Source organism: Lissotriton helveticus, chromosome 1_1 (assembly GCF_964261635.1).
Source record: "Lissotriton helveticus chromosome 1_1, aLisHel1.1, whole genome shotgun sequence".
In the NCBI taxonomy this organism is placed as follows: Eukaryota; Metazoa; Chordata; class Amphibia; order Caudata; family Salamandridae; genus Lissotriton; species Lissotriton helveticus.
The window spans coordinates 689,427,176-689,451,918 of record NC_136057.1 but is presented as its reverse complement, the minus strand read 5'-3'; positions in this window follow the sequence as shown (position 1 = coordinate 689,451,918).

The following is a 24,743-nucleotide window of genomic DNA, read 5'->3' as shown; positions in this document are numbered from 1 at the left end:
ACCACCTACTGAAAAGGAGAGTCCTCTAGCCTTTCCTAAAAAGGCTCGGAATAAAAATGTGCTGCAGCAACAACAGAAGCCTGGTTTGTCTGCTGGTTCGCCTCCACCTGATGCTTCTGAACATAGATATGATTTACAAGACCACTCTCAAATTAAGACACCCAGGAGGTTTCTGGTTCCTGATCCTCGTTGTCCTCGTTCCTTTCAGAAATCATCGGATCAGCAATTCGGAAGAGGAGGGCAACAAGATCGTAGACAAGGTGAGTCTACGCAGACGAGACGTGAACCGCAGTGCCAGTTTGATGTAAAAGCCAAACAGAAGGGACCACCTCAACATCGACCCCAATTTCAGAAGAAAAAAGTTGCCGCTTTGACTGCAAAGTATGCTTCAGACGGAGTTGGACGGTAACGCTCCACAACAGTGCGGCAGAGGTTATAATAGTGCGGCAGACACTCCACTAGCTTCTGAAGGTGAAAGCAACTGACACCTTTATTACAGTGGAAACAGCTGATACTAATGTTGCCCCCAGATCGGCTATATGAAATAGGCCTCCAGATTGAAGGTGATATTAAACACACTGTAAAGGTAGTCTTTTGGAATAACCTTACATCTTCTTATGATATTTTGTTGGCAGAGGTTGGTTGGCCTCCCCCTTTTGTCCTTGCTTCCTTTAGAGGGGAGGATGTTATTCTCCCAAGTTTATGTGCCGAAGAGGCTAGACTTACTTATGCATCGGAGTGGGCACTAGCCCTGGCTCCAGCATTATATTGCAATCAGGCGGGTTGGGACAGGGATTTGCCAGAGCAGGTAATTCCTTGCGTTCTACACCACAGCCCCAACCCCAATACCCCAGACTAAACTGGATTCGTCCGCTGGTGAAATACTCACTCAGTTAGAATATCAGGGTGTGATTGTGTGTTTCATCAATAAATAATCATATTTTTCTGATTTTGAAACCGGCCAGTTCATATCATATAATTTTAGACTACAGACACTTGAACAGTAACTTTCGTACCGACCACACATCGCTCTGCGTTAGTGAACAACATTGTTAAAAAAAATATAGGACTACTTTGGATATTTTCAATGGATTTTTCAGTCACACTTTGGCTCACGAAAGCTGCGTTGTGACAGCATTCAGCACGTTAGGTAATCAGAAAAGATATGCAAGATTGCCTATGGGATATAAGAACATCTACTTGACGGATGATGAGTTAAATCAGCATCTTCTGCGTGGGGACTGCATTATCTCATACTTTGCTAACTTGGGTCACAAGTTCAATTTTGCTTAATGGCATATAACCTTTTTGGCTGTCCTTTTCCTTGGTTTTTCTTCTTCCAGTTGGCTTCAGGAACATACCGCAGTACTGAGGTCTTTGCAGTCTGATCTGCTTGCTACCCAGTTCTTGTTAATGAGAGACAATGCCACAAATGTAGTCATATGGATTTTACCAGGAGCGTTAGGTTTTACTTAAGTGACGTTCATTATAAATCGCATTAATATACTTCAGCAGAGATGCGTTTTCCTTCTACAGAAAAATGTTTGACGGCGGTACAGATGGCGATTCTTAAGGAACGCTCTCTGGCTCAGGGAAAAAGCATTTTTATGGTCTTGCCAGTTCCTGCTTTAGAAGCTGTCACTAAGGTGAGTGTTCCAAATTGTAAGGCTTTACATCCATGTTGGATACAATGGGTTAGTGCCTTGACGTAAGCTGACTTCAATTTTATCTTTGACCCTTCTTTGCAGACACAGGAGTTTTTACTATATGAACATCTTCATCCTCCTCCATTTTTATTGCTTCATCTTGATCAGTACAAATGCATTATTTACACAGATGGGTCTGCACAGCCAGCAATTAGTTCAAAGCATGCATATTCAGCATCATGCACAACTGTGGCAGGCACAATAGTTGAAGGTGATTTTAAGTTTTCATTGGTACACACACAATCCTATGGGCATTGTACGTCCAAAGTGGCTGTTACATGCTTTAGTTTTAGCTCTGGAGATTGCTGATCCTGAAATTCCTACATCAGTGGTGTGCGATTCTTTTTATTGTGTACAATCCTTCAATGACAACATGTTCTTCTAGTCACAAAATGATTTTCGTGATTCTAAAGGTAGCTCAATAGAGCATAAAATGCTCTGGGTCAGAGTGGCCACTCTTAAGGAATGTTTGCCGCTCACACATGTTATTTATTCATTAAGACCTCAGTGTGTTAATTCATTGGCTGCTGAGGCAGCCAAATCTGCAGTAGCCACTTGTTCAGTAGCAGCAATTACAGGGTCCATGACTGAAATGTATGATATTCTGGTGGCTATTGCTGCTTCTAAGGAGGGAACAGTGTATCCCCAAGGTTTCCATATCACTTGATGTCTGATCAGATTCCATTTGCAACTATACCATCCGTTTGCGATCAGCTGATTCCCAACGAGGACCGCAGGCTTTCTTTGACCATTGCAGCTCATGAAGGCATGGCTTCTGCTCATGCCGGGGTGACAGTGACCATTTTGCCTATAACACCCTTATTGGTGCCATGGTTTATATCAGCAAGCATGTAAATATGTTCTATCTTGTGACATTTGTCAGCAAGTTAAACCTACTGTTTCACACTCACCACATACTCAACTTTTCATTTTTAATCAGCCATTTGGCTGTATTTATCTTGATCACTGCAGTCCTTTGACTTCTGACACTGCTTTAAAATATATCTTGGTTGCAGTGGATTCTTGAACTAGATTCCTTTGGGTTGGGCCGCAATGCAGTACTGACACTCAAACAGTTATGAAAGATTTGAGTGTCTTTGTTGTGACATTTGCCTGGGGCTCCTTCCATTCTGACCAAGTCCTGGCTTTTGCCTCAAAGCCTTACCGTGATGTGATGAAGTCTCTCGGGGTTGCAGGTGCAATTCTCGTCTCCATATTGACTCGAGGATGACTCAGTTGTGGAGCCGATGAACCGTGACTTAAAGCAATCTTTCACTACTAGAGTATTAGGTACTGGCAGGGGCTGGCTTACTCATCTTTATGGAGTTCAATGTGAACTTAATGATCTCCCTAGAAGATCTCTGGGTGGATGGACGCCATACGAATTGCTCTTTGACATTAAAATGTTTGTGCCAGACCTTGATGGTCTAGACGTAGTGGTGGCTGCTGCAACGTTTGATGTAGATAACCATTGTGCTATGTTACAGGATCTACAAAAGACTTGTGAGACACGGGCGAAAGACCATTTGCCCTCAACCATGGATGCAACAGTGCTGATTCCCATTATGGGCTGGCTTCCTAAAGTTGGAGATCTGGTCTGAGAGAAAGTGGAAAACAAAAAAGAGTTTGGGCCTTCATACCGTGCACCAGTCCCTGTCCCGGGATTGAAGGGTACCCATACTGTGATTTTACCTCTGCTGCCTGGTCGCAAAGAGAATCGATTTATTCCCATCGAACATATCAAGTTACACCATATGGCCGATACTCAATAGTATGCCAACAAGCATCCCCCAACAGGATGTTTGATTGCATCCAATGACTACTGTCTCCCTGATTACTCAACAACAACAGGATGGGGAGATTGACTCTTCAATCGATTTGTCCCCTTTTTTCCCCTCAACGCCTATCACTGTGGCAAATGAGAATGCCTCTCCACCACTTGGAATGATTGTTGACATTCCTGAAAGTACAGCTCATTCACCTTCCAATGATGGACAGCCCCCATTATATTGTCAAGGTTCCAGTGGTTATTTTATGGACCAAGATAATTTTTCTTCTGATACATCATCATCGTCTTCCTCTGAGGTAGTGCCCCCAATGCAGATTTGTGTTTATATCTCCTGGTTTAAAAGAACTTACCTTGTTCCACCTTGGACATTCATATAGATGTTGCTTATGATGGTGTTCCTCTTCATGTGGATTGGTATTTAGACCGTTTTTTATCTTGTTGATAAATGGCCATTACTTACCTGCACGCTATGATGTACACTTGGTGGACAGAGTTCGGGCCCCACACACTTTGTATCATAAAATGAAATGGGAAAAAACCCTTGTTAATATTTCAGCATTCCCAATTGTTGATGGTATTGTTTGGGATAAAGTACCAGTAGGACTTTGCAAATTCCATATGTCTCCCGAGTTTCTTTGGGTGATGTTATTTTGCCTGGAATACACTCCAATGGCTGGGATGTTAATGCTGTTTACTCCCTGTTTTCGGACTGAAAATATTATACTGCATTTGAAACTGACGAATTGTATTTAAATTCTGGAAATCATGCTGATGTATTCTGTTGACAACATTATGGGCATTATTTCTTACAAAAATCCAACACTCTGAGACCACACTTTAATTATACACAATGGGAGCATTGCCCAACACCATCACAGGGGAGTTCACTAACACAGAAAAGTAAATTTGAATATTTTTTGGGTTACGATCTAACTGACCCAAAATCATATTTTTTCAACTTGTTATCACCTACACGCACAACATTCATGCTGACCCATACTAAATTGGTCTATTCTTCAAATTTCACAACCGACTTATCTTTAAAATGTTATGATTATTGGAAGGATATCATTTATTTAAAGTCAATATGGGGTACCAAAGATTGGCAGGTGCAAGACACTGAATCATTACATTGTGTGTGTTTAATTCTGTCACAGCTATTATTTTCGAATGAGACCATTCAACAAACTACGGGGCATATTTTCAAGAACAGCGTTAAAATTATCGCCGGTTTAGCAGCAGAAAACTGCCACTAAAGCGGTGATAATGTGCTTGATTATATGCCCTGGAGAATTCCAATAGAAGCCCATGTTCACACCAGAACAAGGACTTCTATTGGAATTCCCAAGGGCATATCAACGGTCCCCGATGGAAGCTGCTGTACGCTTACGTCAAATCGATCAAGATAATTTGGAAAAAGTTCTTGCCGTGGTTGATAACAGTATTAACAATTTGTCTTCTTGTATATATACTTTAGATAATATTGCATCATCTGAAATTGGCATTGTTCAAAATGAAGTGTCTGTATTTTATCATGGTCAAAATCAATTGCGATCTGTTTTGCAATTTTGTTGGACATTGCAAACACTGAAAAGTGGGAAAGTGTCATGGGATTATTTAAATGCTTCTGCGCTGTTTTTACCATTTAACTTGCATATAAACAAAAGCTTATGTTGCTGAAGCACACAACATACATAATGTTATACACTGAGAAACTAGAACAGTTGCCATTCTCTGAAGCAGAAACTTATTCTGCTATGTGGTAAATACACATGAATATTTCATTGCCCATCTCACTGTGCCAGTTCACAGCATGCATGAAACAATATCCAGTAGGGAGATATGAATCCCTTGGTAGTAGCTTTATTCATGAATTATGGTCCTTGCCTTTTGCGTTCAGTTGTCAACAGGCAGATAAGGAAGTCTTCCTTACGGGGAGGATTGTGATTTTATGGTATATCATTCCATAGTCTATAATCAAGTGAAACTGCATGGTGCTTGCAATATTTCAGCCTGTAATTTAGCTTGTTTTTTTAAAGGGACTCCAGTCCTGGCTATTATTCCCGCACAGACTTTCTAACAACAGCTATATGAATATAAATAACCACAACTGCTGGGCCTTACAGGCAGGCAGCCCGTATATAGTAACAGTTTCACAACGTGTTACATGTTGCAGTAATGTACTCTTTCACCCCACACAGGATTGTAGATAGTTCGCTGTGGCCTTCCATTCCAACTTTGAAAACAGATTTTAATAATCTAAGCAGGCTCAAAGTGCTATTGTTTCAACAAGAGGTCGCTCTCACATCAGCTCATGGGACCTTCAAATTGCAGTTGGCGAGAACATCAAGTGAGATTCAGTAGCTGTTGAACACAAATCTCCCCCTACATTTTGGAGAATTAATTCATCAAATATTTAATGCTTCTGATACCGACGGCCTGGCCCACTTTTTTAGACTTTCAGACTATTTTTGGAGTAATACCAGTTGCTATTCATTCTATTATTTCCAGCACAATCAGAGGGTTTCCCTTACTTCTCCTTTTGATTTGCGGTGTACTTGTACTTCTACTACTGCTCCGTCATGGCTACTCGACCAGTGGTACTACTCAGCCAGGACCAATTGCAGCTGTACTGTGAACGGATGTAGCAACCTTTTGGTTTAATGCCATTAGAGCTCTTAACATCAGCTATTGGCTGTGCTATGCCTACTTCACCTGCATGCAAGCTGTGTTCTACTGCCTCCAGTGCCTCTTTCAATGGACCCTGGATGTCTACCTCTGCAATACATCACACACTGCCCAGGATTATGAAGTGGTGATGGGTCCTTTGATGGCCCATGACCAGGACTGGTCCGTGTGTAGGTGCTTTGTATACAATCCTACGTTTGGAGCATCAGCAGACTTGAGTTCACGCGGGCTGCCCTGAAATGCTCCATATATAAATGCTCTGTGCCCGCCACTTTGAAGCTGCCCTGCTAGGGTCTGGGGCCCCCAAAGTCAGAGCAACGTTGTGTGGTTTATTAAGGAAAAGGGGCCTGACTCCCTTAACTCTGCTTTTTGAAAAACGGAATACCCTCCAGAAACAATTCAAAGTGGAGACAAGCAAGGGAAGTGAACTGAAAGTGTTCAGTTTTATGGATTCCTCGTGAAGCAAGGTACAACCTTTTAATTTAACCCCTGGCATGCACGCAATCTGCTGAACTCCAATACATTTTTTGCGCAAAGAACTGCCATAGAAAAAAGGATATTTAAAAGGAACATTTGCAGGAAGTGATTTAGCAAAGCTCCTGCAAACATTAAAGGGCTGATTGATGTTCTCTGCGCAAGAGCATGTAAATGACACTGAAGACTCCACAGAACGCTTAATTAAGGAGCCTTTAAAACACGTGGTCATTTCTGGAAGCATGAACTTTTATTTTCCCGTGATCGAGGCTTAAAAGGAAGCTGAAACACGTTGGGCCAGATATTAATGCTGCATGCCATAATTTATTTTAAATAAAAGTACCTGGATTCCCTGGAATTTGGTTTCAAGGTCCTTCTTTGTCGGAGGAGGTTTTGTTGGAATGAAAGAACCCAAAGGATCAGACTGCCACCCTTCCTCTACAAACCCACCGAAATCAACTGCAGAGAATCCCAAGGAGCATCGCTCAGCCCCATGCTGTTCAACATCTACATGGTCCTCCTCGACGCCATCGTCAGACAGCATGGATTCAGCATAGTATCCTACGCCGATGACACCGAGCACATCCTCTCCCTCACCAAGGACCCAGTTACCACCCGACTCAACTTCCGGGAAGGAATGAAAGACATCGCATTCTGGATGAGCAGCAGCTGCCTGAAGCTCAACTCGGAGAAGACAAAGGTCCTCAGTCTCGGACCCTCCTCCTCTACATGGGACAACACCTAGTGGCTCAACGCCCTAGCTGGCCATCCCACCCCCACGGACCATGCCCGAAACCTCAATATCATACTTGACTCCGCTCTCTTCATGACCAGGCAGGTCAACGCCCTTACCTCCAGCTGCTTCAACACCCTCCAAATACTCCGGAAGAACTTCAAATGGATCCCCCCCGTATCACGGAAGAACGTCACCCATGCACTCATAACCAGCACACTGGACTATGGAAATACCATCTATGCCGGGATCAGCAAGTCTCTGCTCCACAAACTCCAGACCATACAGAACACAGCAGCCAGACTCGTCCTCGGCATCCCTTGAGATGAACACATCACCTGACACCTGCGTAACATCCACTGGCTCCCCATCGAGAAGAGAGTCACTTTCAAGATACTCACACACACCTACAAATGCCTCCAGAACACCGGTCCCCAATACCTCAATGAGAGAATCTCCTTCGACATACCCAAGAGAAAACTTCGATCCGCCGACCTCGCCCTCACCGAAACTCCGCGCATCTGTAGAGCCAAAACAGATGGAAGAGCCTTCTCCTACATCTTGGCTAAGACCTGGAACGAGCTCCCGATCGACATCAGACGTGCCCCCTCCCTGAACATCTTGAGGAAGACACTCAACACCTAGCTCTTCAACTGAACAGAACTGCTTACCACCTCCCAGTGCCTTGAGACCCTCACGGGTGAGTAGCACACTTACAATCCCCCTGATTGATTAGTTGATTGATTGGTGCCCGCCAAATGGTGCACAATTTCCCCCAGCCTCCTATTTTTTCAATGGCAGCTCGTTCTCGTTTATAACACAGGCTCCCATTGAAGTCAATGGGAGTCCAACCGAATCGTATCCAGAAGCATCCAGATACATTAAAATTTGCTCAGTCGGAATCCTCCAATCCGAGTCATTCAAAAAGCATTTCAGAACCAAATCATTTGGAATGCTTTCCGGCGAGATCGTAATTGGCACCTTAGTGTTCATCCCCTCCCTGTACCTTCACTAATATGGGTTTCTCTGCGACTGCTTCCATTCCACTCAGCTATTATTTGGGGATCTATGGAAATAGTACGTTCACTCATGCCCTTGTTCTGGGAATATTTCTCAATGCCTACTTCACCCTTCTCATAAAAAAGCACCTTTGGATCTACTGGAAAGCTGTTTCTCCTCTGAGCCAACCAGGCCCGTTATTCCAGCCTCATCCAAGAGCTTTACTAGAAAATTGCCTTTTCACTTTAATGTCACATTGAACTATACATGTATAATAGTTTTTCTCTTTGTCAAAGCCATTACTGTCCGCCAGTCCATCCCTTGTTACCGAGTGCTTTGATGCAGATATATATAGAGTCCCTAAACCTATGTAGGAGGGCCTTCAGACCCTTTCCTTTGCTAAGACTAGATCTCAGGGCAATCATAATTTACTGGGCTCCTGCTGGGTCAATGGGGCTCATTTACATCTGGTGCTCGGAGGCATCCTCTATTTCAGTTTTTAAAACTGGTGACCAAGTATACCCCCTTAGGACTTCACTCTCAGGACAGAGACAGGACAGTCCAAGATTGTGTGTTAGAAACTCAGAACTCGCCAATGCACAAAATAACACTCAAAATATCAATGTGCAAGTGTTGTCGTTTTTTTAAGAGATCATAGTGATTTTCCTTTCTGCACCCAAATTAATTATAAGGTCATTGGATTACTATCTGTCAAGCACATATAATTTAGAATGCACCTCATCTACTGCAGAGCTTCCATTTCACAGGTAATACACTGAGCAAAGCTCCTTGCTCAGACTATACATGTCCATGAATTTTCTCAAGTCACATGCAACCTACTCAGAGTTCCTTAATGCAGTGGTCCTCACGCAGCTGATATAATAAAGATGGACACTGGAGGTTGCAGCTTAGTTATAAGCAACTTACATGGAATACTGAAGTATCACTGTACAGAAAAGGTTAATTAACATATGCAAGAACTTTCAGTTTGTTCGTTCCTCATGGTAAACGGCTCACAAAGTTAGGTCTCAGGCGCAGTGGTCTGTACATGACATGAGGCAGACCACAGTGGAGTGAGACAGGGGCGGATTAGCAAGGCGGGCATTCGGGCATGGGCCGAAGGGCCGGTGCCTCAGTGCCCTCTGTGGGCCGTTTTTTTCTCCCCTGTCCCAGCCCACAGAGAGTGGACTAGGAAAAGGGGAGAAAAAAAACGGCCCACAGAGTGCACGGAGACAGACAGAGAAAATGAAAGCAGCCTCGCTGTGCGGCCGGACAGCGATTGTCAGCTGTGGCCTCTCCTTCACCCCTGCCCTGCCAAGCAATCAAGCTGAGGCTGGGCTGGGGAGGGGTGATTGTTTCCAAGAATCGGCCTCCCTGGGGGCCAGGTGTTTCTCAGGCCTTTGAGCCATTTTCACCTCGGCCCCCTGGGGCCCATGCAGCCCAGAAACGGTGTTAGTCTTAACACCTCGCCCACAGCCCTTCACATTCAGGGCATAGTGGGCGAGGAAGAATGGGTCTTGCTGTGGGGGCCAGGTGATGTTTGGAATTTTTTTATTTTATTTATTTATTTATGCGATTTTATATAGCGCGGACTTTACCCGAAGGTGTCAGAGCGCTTCACACTAGGAACAGCAATAATACATGAGGAGAAAAATTACAAGTGGACAAATTACAAAAGCAAACGTTAAGTTACATGAATCAAAAGTGACAATAGTGAGCAACCAAAATACATGAGGTAGCAATCGGTACATTAAAGGAGGAAAAAGTGATATGTGTGCAGGTTACAAAAGCGTACAAAGTACAAGTAGAGGTATAATACGGCAATAAATGGCAAACACTCCAGCACAAGAACAAACGTTACGTAGGCAATGGTGGCACTTGTGCAAGTATCTAAAGCAAACAAAAGAGAGAGGTAGCATACAGTGTGATACCAGAGAAAAGTGACGTGTGCAAGTTACAAAAGGGTACCATACACAGGTACAAGGGTATTACTACAGTAAATGGTAAACACTCAAACTGCCAGAACACACTGGGAAGGCACTTCCCATGCTCCAGCTTCACCTCAGCCTCCCCCCTGGCTACCTGGCTACCTTGGATGACCCAGAAAGCTGTGTTTTGTGCTCCTCTGCCAGGACATTTTCCCGAGGCCTGGAGGGCTGATTAATTTACTAATTGCAGGGGCCTTACCTCTGTTCACGTGCTCCTGAGCTGAAGGTCTGGGGAGGGCTACGTAGGTTAGTAATAGCAGGGGCTATGCTGCTTTTCAGGTGCTCCTGTGCTGGAGGGCTGGAATAATTTTGTGACAGAAAGGGGCCTTGCTATTTTTTTAAGTTGCTCAGCATGTAGGCCATTGTCACCTTGGCCCTGTGTCCTGTGCAAGAACAGTATCCTCCCACTTTCATTCCTTGTCTGTGCAAATGGTGTTTCATGAAAGGGTACGCCCCTTGGATGTGGGCCACGCCCCTTAAATATGGGCCACGCCTCTTGAATGTGGGCCACTTTTTTCGTCAGTGCCCGGGCCGAATTGTGATCCCAATCCGACCCTGGAGTGAGAGCAGAGTGGAGTCCTTTCCAAGTAGGTTCTGAACAGAAGACAGAGTGATCCTGGTTCTACTTTGAGATGCTACTCTGACCTCAAGCTAGAAGTTGAGATTTTATTATTGTTAATGTTGATTGGGTAGCTCTTTTCTTACTTTCCTGCTGTGCCCACTGATTTCCCGGCCACTAGATCTGCACTTGGAGGGGCACGAGGAGATAGGACTCCATTCCCTGTCTTGCTGTGCGGCTCGCATTCCACCGCCGTCACCTCTCGTGCCAGGAGGTGTTTAAGTCGCGGTCAAGGCTCCCGCAGCGCGGGAGATCTTTTCTTACTTTCCTGCTGTGCCCACTGGTTTCCTGGCCACTGGATCTGCACTTGGAGGCGCGTGAGGAGCTAGAACTCCATTCTCCGTCTTGCTGTGCGGCTCGCATTCCACTGCCGTCACTGCTCGCGCCAGGAGGAGTTTAAGTAGCGGTCGGGGCGGTTGGGGCTCCCGGAGCATGGGACATGCGCGGGCGTGCCCGGGCCAAAGGTGGGCCCATCCACGCCCCCCCGTGAACGCAGGAGGCCGGGCTGGGCCAGGGCCCTTGGTCAACCAACAACGGAGAGAGGTGCGTCTGGTGAGAGCCAGTTCTTCGGGGAAAAGCAAGTTTAAAGAGGTAAGGAGATGGGGAAAAGGGAAACTGTTATGACAACTTAAGCTAGGCACCTAACCTCATCAATTACTAATTTCTTAACAACAGCGATGCGGGCTATTACAAGTGAAATAGAGTCAGTGGAGGAGAGATTGGGGGAAACTCAACAAGCATTGCAAATTGGGAGCACAACAGAAACTGCACGTGAGCGTGACAAAACATCAGAAGATATTCTATCCATTAGTTTGGAGGCTAGCGGAGATGAAGCCAACACTGGTACCATTGAGGAGGGGGTTTATTGACACTATCTGCCCACCGCCACCTAAAAAAATCTAAGGCTTGCGGGAAAACCAAGAAAGACACATCGCCCTCAGCGACACAAAAGAAAACCATGGCTGTGCCACGCAAGCCAATGACTCAGGCAATGGGCACCGTCAAGGACCCCATTAACATCGACCAAACAGGAGATAATGCGTTAATCAAACACTATATGAGCTCAGTGGAGGTCATCATAAAATCGATTTTAAACCCCCTGATAGGGGTATTAACCAGCATTGATATCTCATTAAAAATATTAATTGGCTCGAGCATTTCAAAGGCCACTGCAGGCCCTGAGTCCTTGAAGACTCCTGTTGTGACTGCAAACTCGGGCACTTCCCATCCTCCTCCACCTCCTCCGACATCAATTCCGGTGGTTGGTGTTTTTAACAACCCTGACATTGCTACGCGCTCACTAAACCACCTGGAGAAAGCACAGCCGAATCCCTTAACAACAAATGTGGCAAGAAGTGATGTTAATTTCAATAGTAGAAATCACAATGCCCACTCAGCCGGTACTAACAAAAGTCTGAGAACTCTCCATCTACCTCCGGAAGTCAGCCCCTATGTTATTGTCCTCAAAAATGTCCCACCCTTGCTTAACAACAAGATAGAAGACTGGAAACAGCTTAAAAATCAAACGGTCCACTGGATGGCGAAAACCTTGGAATGGGCAGGATGCAATGCTTTATATGACAAAATTAACAACGTAGAACGTGTCTCATGGGTGGGCTCTCAGACAAAAACTAATCCAGAGACTGCATTGTTGTAAATTTCAGGGACAGAGATTTTGTTTATTTGCTCACGGATAGACTTCTTTGGAGTAGCAGTTTGGGAGGCACTATTGAAGCTGAACCACTTGGATATTTTTATAGGCCGTTGTTGAACAAGGGCGATAGGCGTGCACACTCGCAATTTAAAACGTGTTCGTCATTTATCATACCAACTTTTAATCCCTTTTCCCCTCTAGAACAAGTGGACTGACAGAATGATCAGCTGTTGAGGGAGTCTGGTGTTCTAAATTTAAATGTAATCATAAATTAGCAGTCATAGAAAGAGATAGTCACCATGCCCAAGCAGTAACCTCATAGTTAACTTTTAACACCAACATTTTAGATGAGTCTCGCCAACCAAATATTGAATATTGAATGTTTATTAGACTCAACATATCCAACAGGGTTCAACCCTGCCTACTTACTTAATGATAGTAAATCGGACTCCCTGCCAGCCTGTCATGCTGTTTTACCAACTGGTGTATGGAACTCTAATGCGGTAACCAATATGATAACAGCAGACAATGGCGCTATAGATACAGGCTGCGTAGAGAGTAAAGACACTACTGATACCCTTGATACCAACATAATTACACAAGGCAGTCTTTTTTGGAATGTAGCAGGTCTGTCAAATAAACTAGGTATCAAAGAATTGGCAGAGTTTGTTAGCAAATTTAGTATAGCTTGTCTACAGAAAACTTGGACACATGATATAGTCCACATAAATGGGCTTTATTCTGTTCACACACCGGCTAGACCATGCCTGGGTGGTCACAATAAAGGAGGTCTATTAACCTTGATCTCCACAACTCTAAATAGTAGAGTCAGGAAAATGCAGCTGGAATCCCTGCATTTCCAGATTATTAATATTCTGCTTAAGAGAAATTTGACCCTTGTGTTCATTAATTTCGATCATAATAATTTTAATAGTGCGAATACCACTATTGACCGGGAATTTGAAATACCATTAACAAAGTTAGGAGTTAAAAATGGACTATGCAATACTTTGGGGGTGGTGGTGGGGCGATTTTAATTGTAAATTGTGCCCCTCGTCTAGACATGAGGTATGTCACTATTTAGGAAAGGATTCGGCGGGTGACTACCATTTTGAGCACAATCCCTGTGGGGATATCTTGAATTCTCTATTGTCAAAGTTCTCACTTTTTTAAACGTTAGATATCATTGAGCTCTTAAAGTCTGAAGTGGTACCATATGTGGGAAGAGGCCAAGGGATGCTGATTGATTTTATCATCCTGTTTGGCTATCTTAACTCCTGCAATGTGGTTTTTACCATACCTAAAATACATTTCAGTGACCATTATCCGCTAACACTAAGATTAGCAATTCTATCAGACACATTTACTACATCAGCTAAAGTGGCCCCCCTTGTTTTACACCAAAAATAAAGGGTTAAGCCAGAAGAGGTCCACTGTCAATCCAGATCTTGTGTTGGAGGAGATTATAAAGAGCAACCTTACACAAGTATTGGATTGTCTGGAAGAAAATGTAAGTGTCCCATCTATGATCAAATCATATAAGGCAATTGCTGAGACAATAAAGGTACCCTTAATTAAGAACAAGCCAAATAGAATACAGAAAATCAAAAGGTGGTGCAGCAGGAAATGCTCACAACTATACAACAAACTAATTAAGATTTAAAAAACTGAACCAAGAGATAAAGTAGGAGTGAGACAGATGCGCATAGATTATAAGTGCACACTGGAGAAACGCAAAATGAAGATCAGGGAAGAAGCTTGGGGCAACTTACATCTGGCATCCCAGAGTAAAACCCCCAAACTTTTTGGGGAAACCGTCAATGCAGAGCTCTTTAGTGACACAAAAAATGGCGACATCGGCGTAACAATCATGCCTGAAATGTGGGTAAAACACTCTAGTACCCTCTAAAGTAATAGCACTGAGATGCAACATGGTGACCATTTCCAACACGTGGCATTTCCCTTGGAACCCCCAACTCTAGACGAGGTAAATAGGTTGCTTTCCCAGACTGTAAAGAACAAGGCCCCAGGGCCGGATGGTATAGTGGCGGGTTTATTTTTAGCAAATATCGCCTTATGGCAACCATTATGAACAAAAATATAAAGATACTTCCAGTGCTCATTTACTTTTGTGTTAAAAAAAATCCACCTTCTCAGAGCAAGTGGAACTTCTTTGTGGTAAATGTCCTGGAGTTCAGGTAACACTTGTAATAAAGGGGCCGGTGAGATCTTGAGTCATGTATTACTCCCCATAAGGTGGGTTTAATACTGTGCCAAGTCTTACCATCCCATTTATATGCAACTCATAATCATCATATATTTTGAAGTATTGTGTACCATTGTGCCAGCAATACAAACACCAAAAACACAATGTTATGTTAATGTAATTTCGGGTTGATGTATTTTTATAATCAAACAATGTTACATTTCAAGGCAGTGCAGCAAGGACTGCTGATAAATCACTTCTAGGAATCTAGACATGTGCTTTATGAAGCAGACTATTCAGCAAAAATAAGAATTTGATTTGCACAAACGCAGGAACTATTTAAAGTTCATATGTATTGAGCATAAAAAACGTTCCATACCTTTTTTAGTTATTTCTCATGTACTTAATAATTAAGATTTTCTTCACGTAGTACAATTTAATTTGCCATTATTTCAGTCGACTGGATTTTCTTTTATGAAGTTAAAACAATGCCTTTATCTTTTGCCACTGAAAGAAACTTTTCATCATTGTTCTGATGTCTCCTAGGTTAACCAATTTGAATGCTAAACACAGCTACAGTCAAAACTAAGTCGGCTGTTTCCACTTGCCAGCCTCCAAGAATGAAGGTTACCTATTTGCTTATTTCAGTGACTATTACTGTCAATATTTTGGTGTCATATATATGAAAGCAAGACTGCAGAATACAATGTCGTGATTTCTGATGCTGAATTTAAAATTAATTCATTGCAAGACCAATCAGGACCGTGGCATGTGCCACATAAAGTGTTATTGTGACATCCAATGAAGAGATGAAACATATAGTAAATAAGAATAAGGTTTATTCTTATACAAGTCCAGCACTAAGATCCAAACAGAGTGTTTCTTCTATCAGCTCCAGCTTAGACTACCAGCCAGAGCACAACATTCTAAACTGCTAGGCAACATCTAATTAAAAGATGCAGTGCTAACATAACAATTTGTTAAAGGTACATTGAACAAAATATAACAGAATAATAAATGAAAATGAGATATAACACACCTCCTCTCCTTACAATATCTAAAGTAAATTCAAGTAACATAATCTTCCAAATACCTAGGTGTAGAGTTTAACCTAGAACTAGTTCTAATTGAAGAACCAGATGTATCCGGAGAAACAGTAGAATCATTCCCCAAATGTGCCTCATAAACATCTGGAGAAACAATAGAGTTATTCTCAACATGTGCATCAGAAATAAATTCATAATTTTGTAAGATATTCAGCCCACTGTCTTGTGAAACATCACTACGAACAGATAAGTCACAGGCTTTAGATGACGAACAACCTATGTGACTGAAAAGACCATCGAATGAATCTTCAGATCGTACCATGAAATCTGATTCTACTGAATTTCTCACTCTGGCAACATTTCTATTGCTCCACCATTTTCCACCAGCCACCATGACTGAATGTTTACCTACTTTAACAATATAAGTTTCCGGATACAATCTAGACCCTTTAGCTTTAAACGGTCTTTTAATTCTGACTCTGTCTCCCACTTTGAATTCCTCATTTTTTACATGTTTATTCTCATCATATCTAGATTTTGACTTAATTTGAGAACTTTTCACTTTCATTTTGACTATATCCAAATCAGGTGCAATATTTCCAAAATGAGTTTTGTTCACAACCCATTCTGGAGACAGTTCATTGAATGACTCTCTCCCTCGCAACATAGCAAACAGAGTGACTCCGGTTGTGGAATGGGGAGTGTTATTATACGACCACATTTTGTCACTTACCACCTCTTGTACTATCAGACCTGAAGAAATGGCTAATTGAACAGAATCTTTAACAACACGGTTCACTCTTTCTACTAAACCATTTCCCTGTGGGCTATAAAGTGCTGTAGTTAAATGTTTTATTCCAAGAATACTCAAAAAATCTTTCATATCGTGTGAGACAAATTGCACACCATTATCTGAAACCAGATATGCAGGAACCCCTTCAGACCTGAACAGTTTTTTCAAAAATGTGATGACATTTTCAGTATTGGGATCCTTCATAAATTTGAAAGACACCCATTTAGAGTGATAATCTACAATTGTCAAGATATATCTGAAACCTTGATTTAAACCACCCACAGGACCTAAAAAATCAACCCCTAGCTTTTCCCAAGTATTTTTGGGAAAGTTAACTGGAGATAAAGGAGAATTAAATGAACGTAAAGACTTTTCAGCATGAGTACACTCAGTAGAATTATTCAACAAGGTCTCCACACTATTATCCATACCAGGCCACCAATAATGCAACCTCCATCTCTTTTTAGTGCTGGTGATACACCCATGACCTTTGTGAGCTAGGGCAACAATTTTATCTCAAATTGAAGTTGGAGGGATAAGTAGGGAACCTCTCAACACAAAATTGTTTTCAAGACTTAATTCTTCCTTAATTTTAGAAAAAGGAAGTACATTTTTGTCTAGCTGATTTTCTCTTGGCCATCCCACAGATATCTAACATTTAAGAATTTCCTGGGAAAAATCTTCCGCCGAGGCCTTTACCCAATCAGATTGAGACACAACGCTCTCCATTAACCTCAAACCTTCAACCAGATTAATCACTACTTCTTTATCATCAATCACCATATCAAACTCAGAATCTTGTAAGGGACACCTGGATAAAAAATCTGCTTTTTCCCACCAGGGATGCGTCTCATAACAAAATTAAAATCGTAAAGTTTCGAAAACAAACGGACCAATCTAGGACTAGCATTTCTTAATCCCTTATCATTCTAGATAAAAATTAGTGGTTTGTGATCAGAAATTAGGATAAATTCTCTGCCCCAAACATAAGTGAAAAAATGTTTAACACGCCACACACAAGCTAGGGCCTCTTTCTCTATCGTGCTGTAGTTATTTTCCGAAGAGAAAAGTTGACATGATGCAAATGCAATGATATTCTCATTTCCATCAACCACTTGGCTAAGTACAGCACCTAACCCAATATTACTGGCATCTACCGTAATGAATGAAGTCTTTTCCTCATTAAAAGGTTTAAGAGCAGGGGCAGTAATTATCAAATTCTTGGGATTCTCAAATGCTGAAGTTTGTTCACTACCCCACATGAACTTGACCTTGTTCCTAGTTAAAACTCTTAGAGGTTCACTAATCAGGGCAGAATTCTGAACAAATCTCGAATAGAACTCACTCAAACCCAAGAACGACCTCAACTGAACCTTGTTAACAGGTCAAGCGCATTCACGGATAGCTTTCAACAAATCCTGTTTAGGACTAATGCCACTTTGGGAGATGAAGTGACCTAGATATTCAACTTGATCAAGTAAAAATTTACATTTTTGTTTCTTGACCGTCATGCCATACTTATTTAATATCCCTAAAACTTGGTCTAATTTCAAAAGATGTTCTTGTACTGTATTAGTAGAAATTAATATATCGTCTTGATAAGCTAGTACGTCCTTGACATCTCCAAAAAGTTGGTACATTAATTTTTGGAAGACCGAGGCCGCAGAAGCCAAACCAAACGGTAACCTCAAAAATCTGAAAGGACCAAATGGCATATTAAAAGCAGTAAGATCTTTAGACTCATTATGCAATTCAATTTGATGGTAAGCAGCTCTTAAGTCTATGGTGGAGAAGACCTTCGTGCCCTTTAATTGCGCCAACATGTCCTGGAAACGGGGTAAGGGAAAACAATCAATTTGAATATTTTTATTCAACGACCTTAGATCAATACACAGCCTGAGCTCGTCACAATTCTTTTTAAGACCTACTACTATGAGAGAAATCCACAGCGATTAATCAATTTGTTCTATCACTCCATCACAGCACAATTGATCAAGATGACTTTTAAGTTTATCTCTAATGCTGAGGGGAACATGCCTAACCTTATGAATAGTTGGAAAGGCATCTGGTTTCAAAATTATTTTGTGTTCAAAACCCTTAACTGAACCTAATTTGTCAGAGAAGACATCTTGATGTTTATTGATTATGGCTTCTAAGGACAAACAATCAGTGGTCACAGAATTCAAATTTTTTGAACGATCCAGAGAAATTGGTTTGTCAGTACCCGGTCTTAATACCATGCCAAATTTCCCTTGGTCCTTCCAACCCAGAATATTATACCCCTTATTAGCAATATAGATCTTAGACTCAATGATCCTATCTTCAAAGGTGAGACTATCATTGAAGTAATACCTATTCCGATGGTGTTGGAATACACTCAGTGTGTTAAAATACCCCTCACACACCAAAAGGGCCCTTGGTGTCATGCTTCATCATCGGGGTCTTCCCGCCCCCGCTGCGGGACGGGGCAGTGCTGCGACAAGCGGCTACGCCGGAGCACCTTTTAATTGTGAGTACTATGTGAGTGATAATGGAGTGAGTGTCAGTGAGGTCAGAAGTGATAAACAGTGAAATTAAAATTAAAAAATACCTGGCCTGGTGTTTAGAAAAAATTATTTAATAGGCACTGGCTGGTATCGTTAAAAGGGGTGAGGCGGAGTGCAAGATCGGGTTACTAGTCTTGCTCTCCTGTGTGGGTCAACATGTTTCGGGGCGACATGCCCCTTCGTCAGGACCGGGATGTATAGATCCCCCTGTCACTCACTAATGCGCTCCCACAGATAGAGAGTGTTGAGTATGATCAATGTGTATAAATAATTTAAATACACGTGAAAAAGCTCGGTCAGTAATACTGATGATGTAAGCCTGCAAGGATAAGAACACAGGATTTTAGAAAGAGCGCGGATCCCAATGCGCTTTACTAATGAATACCTGTAAGGAATGAAAATACACATAGGGGAAGAAAACACACTTTAGGCTGTTACATGTCACGCCAAAGATTTCTTGGGAGGACCTGGATAGCCGAATATGAAAAAGACAAAATATATAGAACTGTGGAGAAAAGCAAGCATGGGCTTATTTCCTGGCAGGCCAAGGATTTCCCGGAGGGGCCAGGTAACTTCACAGGGTGCAAATGGGAAGGAAAAAACACACATAAAAATGTATACATACACACACACACCAATATAAAGCGTCAGAAACTGCTTATTCAATTTTGATACATACTTATTGAATGATGAGACAATGCCCCATGAGCCAAGCTGGGCGAAGGGTATAGAGGGTCCAACTGTGGGGAGACATGGAGAAATAATGCCAGGACCTAGATTAGCTATTTACACTGAGTGGATTAAGGTAGTGTATTCCAGGACAGGACTGTCGGCTATGCCGTACTTACTCAACCCCCACACCTCAGTGCTTCCTCCTTCGTCAGTGGCTTCCGTGGTAATGGTAAGCCAGGGCAGGGCGGGTCTTATATAGTGAGGCAGAGGCTTGTTAGCAGAGCCTTAATTGATTAACTCGAAACCGATGTGCGTGTTCGGTCGAGTGGTTTGGACGTGTGACCAGAGCGGCCATTGTTAAATGTCCGAGGTCGGCTGGGCCGGGATAGATATTAGCAAGGGTCGGTTGCATTTCTCTTCCGGTAGGTAGTAGTAGGCGGAGGGGGTGGATAGAGTGTTAGGATACACCCTCGGTCCGCTCTGATGCTAGTATCAGCGTGTAAGTCGACACATGCGCCTGCGCGGTGAAGTGTATACACTCCGCGCATGCGCAGTAGTGCTGCATAGTGACTCTCTTGTCGCGCATGCGCGGGAGGGAGGTGTTCCTCCGCGATGCACGTCAGGAGCCAGGGGAGATTCTTGCTAATGGACACACGTAGGGACTCATCAGTAGATGCATAAATCATTGTTAAAGCGGTACATGTGCTATTTTACAACCATCCATGCAAGCAGGCTTTGTACATGGGTGAAGACACATATTCTCAAATTATGTTCCTCTTACTAATAGGCGGGAAAATAAAGAGGCTCTTGTTAGGTTACAGCTGTTCAGAGCGAATAACTCTTATTTTTGCACACAGTTTGTAAGAAAGAATAAATAAAAATAAAAATAAAAATTCGAGATTATCATACATATTTACACCTCATGTCGGCCAGGACCACCTTGCAGGTTCTGTGATTGCTGGTGGGACACGATGGTGTTGAGTTTTATATTAGTACTGTATTAAGGTCCCGAACTGTGAACAGGCATAGGTTTTCATCATGCCCTAAATTGTGACCAAGGAATATCATCATTTAATCCTGTGAGATGCGTGCCCAAGCGATAGACCCAACGTTGCTCTTTTGCAAGAAGGTCCTTATCACTCCCGTAGGCTTCTATGACTGTCCATTGCAGGTCGTCTATACTGTGACCCATTGTGGCATAGTGGGTGGCCATTCTTGTGGTAGTTTTTTTGCAACGTACGTTGCTTCGATGTTCGCCCATTCGTATCTTGACCGGTCGTGTGGTCATGCCGATGTACTCTTTCTTACATGGGCAGGTGATCAAATAGACCAAATTCCGGCTGTTGCAGTTGGTAAAGGAACGTTGTTCCCATGTGGATTTGTTGGAAAAAGTTATATTACGACTTTTTCTTGTATATTGACAAGATGTGCACGAGCCACATGGGTGGTGCCCTCCAATGGTTGAAATAGCAGAGGGTCTCTCGTTCGTGAGTTGTTTAGGTCTCGTGTGGACCAGCAGATCCTTCAGGTTCTTACCACGCCTGTGTGCAAACATTGGTTTTGGGAAATCTAGTTTACCGCAATTCAAAATTTTCCAGTGTCTGTTCACAATTTTTGTGATCTGGTTCGAATTGGTGTTGTACGTTGTGACACAAATCGGGCGTTAGAGGGGTAGATATTCAAATCAAGAAAAACTAGGTTTTCATTAGAGGCTGTGTAATGAAAACCTAGTTTTTCTTGATTTGAATATCTACCCCTCTAATGGCAAACTAGAGACATGTACTCATTTCAAGCCCACGGCTAAAAACAGTCTGTTGCTATATAGTAGCTTCCATCCACGACATCTACGCGACAATTTACCCTATGGCCAGTTCCTTCGCCTTAGGCGTAATTGCAGCGCTATCCAAGACTTTAAAACCCAAGCAGCTGATTTGAAAACTAAGCTCAGTAACAGGAACTATCCTAGCAAGGTAGTCAACAAGGGTTTTAAGAGAGCACGGAACAACAACCGAGATGCCCTTTTGGAAACTACAGCAGAAAAAGAACAAGACCAACGCCCGATTTGTGTCACAACGTACAACACCAATTCGAACCAGATCACAAAAATTGTGAACAGACACTGGAAAATTTTGAATTGCGGTAAACTAGATTTCCCAAAACCAATGTTTGCACACAGGCGTGGTAAGAACCTGAAGGATCTGCTGGTCCACACGAGACCTAAACAACTCACGAACGAGAGACCCTCTGCTATTTCAACCATTGGAGGGCACCACCCATGTGGCTCGTGCACATCTTGTCAATATACAAAAAAAAGTCGTAATATAACTTTTTCCAACAAATCCACATGGGAACAACGTTCCTTTACCAACTGCAACAGCCGGAATTTGGTCTATTTGATCACCTGCCCATGTAAGAAAGAGTACATCGGCATGACCACACGACCGGTCAAGATACGAATGGGCGAACATCGAAGCAACGTACGTTGCAAAAAAACTACCACAAGAATGGCCACCCACTATGCCACAATGGGTCACAGTATAGACGACCTGCAATGGACAGTCATAGAAGCCTACGGGAGTGATAAGGACCTTCTTGCAAAAGAGCAACGTTGGGTCTATCGCTTGGGCACGCATCTCACAGGATTAAATGATGATATTCCTTGGTCACAATTTAGGGCATGATGAAAACCTATGCCTGTTCACAGTTCGGGACCTTAATACAGTACTAATATAAAACTCAACACCATCGTGTCCCACCAGCAATCACAGAACCTGCAAGGTGGTCCTGGCCGACATGAGGTGTAAATATGTATGATAATCTCGAATTTTTATTTTTATTTTTATTTATTCTTTCTTACAAACTGTGTGCAAAAATAAGAGTTATTCGCTCTGAACAGCTGTAACCTAACAAGAGCCTCTTTATTTTCCCGCCTATTAGTAAGAGGAACATAATTTGAGAATATGTGTCTTCACCCATGTACAAAGCCTGCTTGCATGGATGGTTGTAAAATAGCACATGTACCGCTTTAACAATGATTTATGCATCTACTGATGAGTCCCTACGTGTGTCCATTAGCAAGAATCTCCCCTGGCTCCTGACGTGCATCGCGGAGGAACACCTCCCTCCCGCGCATGCGCGACAAGAGAGTCACTATGCAGCACTACTGCGCATGCGCGGAGTGTATACACTTCACCGCGCAGGCGCATGTGTCGACTTACACGCTGATACTAGCATCAGAGCGGACCGAGGGTGTATCCTAACACTCTATCCACCCCCTCCGCCTACTACTACCTACCGGAAGAGAAATGCAACCGACCCTTGCTAATATCTATCCCGGCCCAGCCGACCTCGGACATTTAACAATGGCCGCTCTGGTCACACGTCCAAACCACTCGACCGAACACGCACATCGGTTTCGAGTTAATCAATTAAGGCTCTGCTAACAAGCCTCTGCCTCACTATATAAGACCCGCCCTGCCCTGGCTTACCATTACCACGGAAGCCACTGACGAAGGAGGAAGCACTGAGGTGTGGGGGTTGAGTAAGTACGGCATAGCCGACAGTCCTGTCCTGGAATACACTACCTTAATCCACTCAGTGTAAATAGCTAATCTAGGTCCTGGCATTATTTCTCCATGTCTCCCCACAGTTGGACCCTCTATACCCTTCGCCCAGCTTGGCTCATGGGGCATTGTCTCATCATTCAATAAGTATGTATCAAAATTGAATAAGCAGTTTCTGACGCTTTATATTGGTGTGTGTGTGTATGTATACATTTTTATGTGTGTTTTTTCCTTCCCATTTGCACCCTGTGAAGTTACCTGGCCCCTCCGGGAAATCCTTGGCCTGCCAGGAAATAAGCCCATGCTTGCTTTTCTCCACAGTTCTATATATTTTGTCTTTTTCATATTCGGCTATCCAGGTCCTCCCAAGAAATCTTTGGCGTGACATGTAACAGCCTAAAGTGTGTTTTCTTCCCCTATGTGTATTTTCATTCCTTACAGGTATTCATTAGTAAAGCGCATTGGGATCCGCGCTCTTTCTAAAATCCTGTGTTCTTATCCTTGCAGGCTTACATCATCAGTATTACTGACCGAGCTTTTTCACGTGTATTTAAATTATTTATACACATTGATCATACTCAACACTCTCTATCTGTGGGAGCGCATTAGTGAGTGACAGGGGGATCTATACATCCCGGTCCTGACGAAGGGGCATGTCGCCCCGAAACATGTTGACCCACACAGGAGAGCAAGACTAGTAACCCGATCTTGCACTCCGCCTCACCCCTTTTAACGATACCAGCCAGTGCCTATTAAATAATTTTTTCTAAACACCAGGCCAGGTATTTTTTAATTTTAATTTCACTGTTTATCACTTCTGACCTCACTGACACTCACTCCATTATCACTCACATAGTACTCACAATTAAAAGGTGCTCCGGCGTAGCCGCTTGTCGCAGCACTGCCCCGTCCCGCAGCGGGGGCGGGAAGACCCCGATGATGAAGCATGACACCAAGGGCCCTTTTGGTGTGTGAGGGGTATTTTAACACACTGAGTGTATTCCAACACCATCGGAATATGTATTGTATATTTGTTTCAGGTGGTCTCTGTTGATTATTTAAGCGTTCATAAGAGGAGGATTAGCCCACCGCGGTGCCTTGTTGCACCACCTCTTCACTCCCTTTGTTGATATTTTTTATCATTGAAGTAACCCATCATATCAATCTCCTGTCCGTTAAAGGCTACAGTGCGAATATCAAGAGGTGTTAGGTTAACTCCTTTCCATTCTTTAAAGAAAAATATGTCAGAAAGAATGGTAACAGGGAA